The sequence below is a fragment of the Triticum aestivum genome, chromosome 7B, assembly GCF_018294505.1.
Source record: "Triticum aestivum cultivar Chinese Spring chromosome 7B, IWGSC CS RefSeq v2.1, whole genome shotgun sequence".
NCBI lineage: Eukaryota > Viridiplantae > Streptophyta > Magnoliopsida > Poales > Poaceae > Triticum > Triticum aestivum.
In genome coordinates this window covers 319,695,832-319,702,041 of record NC_057813.1, presented here as the reverse complement: position 1 = coordinate 319,702,041, position 6,210 = coordinate 319,695,832, and positions in this window count along the sequence as shown.

Sequence of the window (6,210 nt, the reverse complement as noted above, 5' to 3'; positions counted from 1 at the left end):
AAAGGGCATTCGTGGCATCGCTCAATATATATATGGAAACAATATCTACACTACAGAGGAAAAGAAATTTCGAGGCGGTCAAGCAAAAGGCATCACGGGAAAATGAAGTACTTTCAAGGACTACCATAGAATGGACCGATGTTCACTAAAACGGTCATAAGTTTGTCATTCGGAGTCCGTGTCAAACCCACAAGTACTCAAACTACTCGAGGTGAGTGTGCGAATCCAGAAAATACTCCCCGCTTGCGCCAGGAGGCCCGGAGTACCCTCAAATCTGGCCTTAAGGAGGACTTTTTGGCCATGAAAGTCAAAGTGCATCATTCGCCGATGTTTTTCGGACAAGTTTCTAAACCCATTGGCACTTCCTTTTGAAGGAAATTCAAGAGATTATGTTGGTTATAGACATTAACCCCCCTGGTAGGGACGAACGTAGCTTTCTGCAGATGCTCTCTGAGCCGGGCAATCTCATTTAGCCGTAAATTGAAGAAAATCCAGCGGCTATATGCCTTATTCTCCTTGTTTTCGCCAGATGGAATGTTGTAACTCATGAGCGTGAAAGCTAAGAACAACAGGGCATTCCTGGCATCGGTTCAATATATATGTGGAAACAATATCTCAACTATAGAGGACAAGAAATTTTAGGGCGGTCAGGCAAAAAGCGTCACGGGAAAATGAAGTACTTTCAAGGACTGCCATAGAATGGACCGATATTCACTAAAACGGTCATAACTTTGTCATTCAGAGTCCCTTTCGGAACCACGAGTACTCAAACTGCTCACGGCGAGCGTGCGACTCCAGAAAATACACCCCGCTTGCGCCAGGAGGCCCATAGTACCCTCAAATCCGGCCTTAAGCATGACTTTTTGGTCCAAAAAGTCAAAGAACATCATTTGCCGCTGTTTTTCTGACAAGCTTCTAAACCCATTGGCACTTCCTTTTGAAGGGAATTCAAGAGATTATGTTGGTTATATACATTTGCCCCCCTGGTAGGGACAAACGTAGCTTTCTTCAGATGCTCTATGAGTCGGGCAATCTCATTTAGCCGTAAATTGAAGAAAAACCAGTGGCTATATGCCTTATTCTCCTTGTTTTCACCGGATGGAATGATGTAACTCATGAGCGTGAAAGCCAAGAACAAAAGGGCATTCGTGGCATCGCTCGATATATATGTGGAAACAATATCTACACTATAGAGGAAAAGAAATTTTGGGGCGGTCAGGCAAAAAGCGTCACTGGAAAATGAAGCACTTTCAAGGACTGCCATAGAATGGAGCGATGTTCACTAAAACGGTCATAAATTTGTCATTCGGAGTCCCTGTTGGACCCACAAGTACTCAAACTGCTCGCGGGGAGTGTGCGAATCCAGAAAATACTCCCCGGTTGTAGCAAGAGGCCCAGAGTACCCTCAAATTCGGCCTTAAACATGACTTTTTGGCCCTCAAAGTCAAAGAACATCATTCGCTGTTGTTTTTTGGACAAGTTTCAGAACCCATTGGCACTTCCTTTTGAAGGAAATTCGAGAGATTATGTTGGTTATAGACATTAGCCCCCTGGTAGGGACAATCATAGCTTTCTGTAGATGCTCTATGAGCCGGGCAATCTCATTTAGCCGTGAATTGAAGCCAGCGGCTATATGCCTTATTCTCCTTGTTTTCGCCAGATGGCATGCTGTAACTCATGCTCGTGAAAGCCAAGAACAAAAGGGCAATCGTGGCATTGCTCAATATATATGTGGAAACAATATCTACACTATAGAGGAAAAGAAATTTTGGGGCGGTCAGGCAAAAAGCGTCACGGGAAAATGAAGTACTTTCAAGGACTACCATAGAATGGACCGATGTTCACTAGAACGGTCATAACTTTGTCATTCGGAGTCCGTGTCAGACCCACAAGTACTCAAACTACTCGCAGCGAGTGTGTGAATCTAGCAAATACTCCTCGCTTGTGCCAGGAGGCCCAGAGTACCCTCAAATTCGGCCTTAAGCATGACTTTTTGGCCCTGAAAGTCGAAGAACATCATTGGCCGCTGCTTTGGGACAAGTTTATGAACCCATTGGCACTTCCTTTTGAAGGAAATTCGAGAGATTATGTTGGTTATACACATTGGCCCCCATGGTAGGGACAAGCGTAGCTTTCCGCAGATGCTCTATGAGCCGGGCAATCTCATCTAGCCGTAAATTGAAGAAAATCCAGCAGCTATATGCCTTATTCTCCTTGTTTTCGCCGGATGGCATGCTGTAACTCATGGGCATGAAAGCCAAGAACAAAAGGGCATTCTTGGCATAGATCAATATATATGTGGAAACAATATCTCCGGTATAGAGGACAAGTAATTTCGGGTCGGTCAGGCAAAAAGCGTCACGGGAAAATGAAGTGCTTTCAAGGACTGCCATAGAATGGACCGATGTTCACTTAAACTGTCATAACTTTCTCATTCAGAGTCCCTGTCAGACCCACAAGTACTCAAACTGCACACGGCGAGCGTGCGAATCTAGAAAATACTCCCCACTTGCGTTGGGAGGACCGGAGTACCCTCAAATCCGGCCTTAAGCAGGACTTTTTGGCCCTGAAAGTCAAAGAACATCATTCGCCGCTATTTTTCGGACAAGTTTCTAAACCCATTGGCACATCCTTTTGAAGGAAATTCAAGAGATTATGTTGGTTATAGACATTAGCCCCCTCGTAGGGACAAACATAGCTTTCTGCAGATGCTCTATGAGCCGGGTAATCTCATTTAGCCGTAAGTTGAAGAAAATCCAACGGCTATATGCCCTCTTCTCCTTGTTTTCGCCGTATGGAATCCTGTAATTCATGAGCGTGAAAGCCAAGAACAAAAGGGCATTCCTGGCATCAGTTCAATATATATGTGGAAACAATATCTCCGGTATAGAGGACAAGTAATTTCGGGGCGGTCAGGCAAAAAGCATCACGGGAAAATGAAGTGCTTTCAAGGACTGCCATAGAATGGACTGATGTTCACAAAAATGGTCATAACTTTGTCATTCGGAGTCCCTGTCGGACCCACAAGTACTCAAACTGCTCGCGGCGAGCGTGTGAATCCAGAAAATACTCCCTGCTTGCGCCAGGAGGCCAGGAGTACCCTCAAATTAGGCCTTAAGCAGGACTTTTTGGCCCTGAAAGTCAAAGAACATCATTCGCCGTTGTTTTTTGGACAAGTTTCTGAACCCATTGGCACTTCCTTTTGAATGAAATTCGAGAGATTATGTTGGTTATAGACATTAGACCCCCTGGTAGGGACAAACGTAGCTTTCTACAGATTCCCTATGATACGGGAAATCTCATTTAGCCATAAATTTAAGAAAATCCAGTGGCTATATGCCTTAGTCTCCTTGTTTTCACCGGATGGCATGCTGTAACTCATGCTCGTGAAAGCCAAGAACAAAAGGGCATTCGTGGCATCGCTCAATATATATCTGGAAACCATATCTCCACTATACAGGACAAGAAATTTTGTGGCGGTCGGGCAAAAAGCGTCATGGGAAAATGAAGTACTTTCAAGGACTGCCATAGAATGGACTAATATTCTCTAAAACGGTCATAACTTTGTCATTCGGAGTCCCTGTCGGACCCACAAGTACTCAAACTGCTCGGAGCGAGTGTGCGAATTTAGAAACTACTCCCCGCTTGCGCGAGGAGGCCTGGAGTACCCTCAAATCCGGCCTTAAGAAGGACTTTTTGGCCTGAAAGTCAAAGAACATCATTCACCGCTGTTTTTCGGACAAGTTTCTGAACCCATTGGCACTTCTTCTTGAAGGAAATTCGAGAGATTGTGTTGGTTATACACATTAGACCCACTAGTAGGGACAAACGTAGCTTTCTGCAGATGCTCTATGAGCCGAATAATCTCAGTTAGCCGTAAATTGAAGAAAATCCAGCGGCTATATGCCTTATTCTCCTTGTTTTCGCCGGATGGCATGCTGTAACTCATGCGTGTGAAAGCCAATAACAAAAGGGTATTCGTGGCATCGCTTAATATATATGTGGAAACAATATCACCACTATAGAGGACAAGAAATTTCGGTGCGGTCCGGCAAAAATTGTCACGGGAAAATGAAGTACTTTCAAGGAATGCCATAGAATGGACCGATCTTCACTAAAACGGTCATAACTTTGTCATTCGGAGTCCGTGTCGGACCCACAAGTACTCAAACTACTCGCGGCGAGCGTGCGAATCTAGAAAATTATCCCCGCTTGCGCCAGGAGGCCCGGAGTACCCTCAAATTAGGCCTTAAGTAGGATTTTTTTGCCCTGAAAGTCAAAGAACATCATTTGCCTTTGTTTTTCGGACAAGTTTTTGAACCCATTGGCACTTCCTTTTGTAGGAAATTCGAGTGCTTATGTTGGTTATAGACATTAGCCCCCTGGTAGGGACAAACGTAGCTTTTTGTAGATGCTCTATGAGCCGGGCAATCTCATTTGGCCATAAATTGAAGAAAATCCAGCGGCTATATGCCTTATTCTCCTTGTTTTCTCCGGATGGCATGTTGTAACTCATGCGCGTGAAAGCCAAGAGAAAAAGGACATTCCTGGCATTGGTAAATATATATGTGGAAAGAATATCTCCACTGTAGAGGACAAGAAATTTTGGGGCGGTCAGGCAAAAAGCGTCACGGGAAAATGAAGTACTTTCAAGGACTGCCATAGAATGGACCGATGTTCACTAAAATAGTCATAACTTTGTCATTCGGAGAACGGAGTCCCTATCAGACGCAGTACTCAAACTGCTCGCGGCAAGCGTGTAAATCCACAAAATAGTCCCTTCTTGCACCAGGAGTCCCGGGGTACCCTCAAATTCGGCCTTAATCAGGACTTTTGGCCCTGAAAGTCAAACAACATCATTCGTCGCTGTTTTCGGACAAGTTTTTGAACCCATTGGCACTTCTTTTTGATGGAAATTTGAGAGATTATGTTAGTTATAGTCATTATACCCCATGGTAGGGAAAACATAGCTTTCTATAGAATCTCTATGAGCCGGGCAATTTCATTTAGCCATAAATTGAAGAAAATCCACCGACTATATGCCTTATTCTCCTTGTTTTTGCCGGATGGCATGCTGTAACTCATGCGCGTGAAAGCCAAGAACAATAGGGCAATCATGGCATCGCTCAATATATATGTGGAAACAATATCTCCACTATAGAGGAAAAGAAATTTCGGGGCGGTCAGGAAAAAGCGTCACGGGAAACTGAAGTACTTTCAAGGACAGCCATAGCATGGACCGATCTTCACTAAAATGGTCATAACTTTGTCATTCGGAGTCCGTGTCGGACCAACAAGTACTCAAACTGCTCACGGCGAGCGTGCAAATCTAGAAAATACTCCCCGCTTGCACCAGGAGGCCCGGAGTACCCTCAAGTTTTGCCTTAAGCAGGCATTTTTGGCCCTGAAAATCAAAGAACATCATTCGCCATTGTTTTTCGGACAAGTTTCTGAACCCATTGGCACTTCCTTTTGAAGGAAATTCGAGAGATTATGTTTGTTATAGACATTAGCCCCCCTAATAGGGATAAACATAGCTTTCTGCAGATGCTCTATGAGGCGGGAAATGTCATTTAGCCGTAAATTGAAGAAAATCCAGCGGCTATATGCCTTATTCTCCTTGTTTTCGCCGGATGGCATGCTATAACTCATGCGCGTGAAAGCCAAGAAAAAAAGGGCATTCCTGGAATCGGTCAATATATATGTTGAAACGATATCTCCTCATTAGAGGACAAGTAATTTCGGGGCTGTCAGAAAAAAGCGTCATGGGAAAATGAAGTACTTGCAAGTATTGCCATAGAATGGACCGATGTTCACTAAAACGGTCTTAACTTTGTCATTCGGAGTCCCTGTCCAACCCACGAGTACTCAAACTGCTCACGGCGAGCGTGCAATCCAGAAAATACTCCCCCGCTTGCTCCAGGAGGCCCGGGGTACTCTCAAATTCGGCCTTAAGCAGGACTTTTTGGCCCTGAAAGTCAAAGAACATCATTCACCGCTATTTTTTGGACAAGTTTCTGAACCCATTGGCACTTCTTTTTGAAGGAAATTCAAGAGATTATGTTGGTTCTAGACATTAGCCCCCCTGGTAGGGACAAACATAGCTTTTTGTAGATGCTCTATGAGGCGGGCAATCTCATTTGGCCATAAATTGAAGAAAATCCAGCGACGATCCGACTACATACGTGCGAGGACTTCACGCCTTAACAA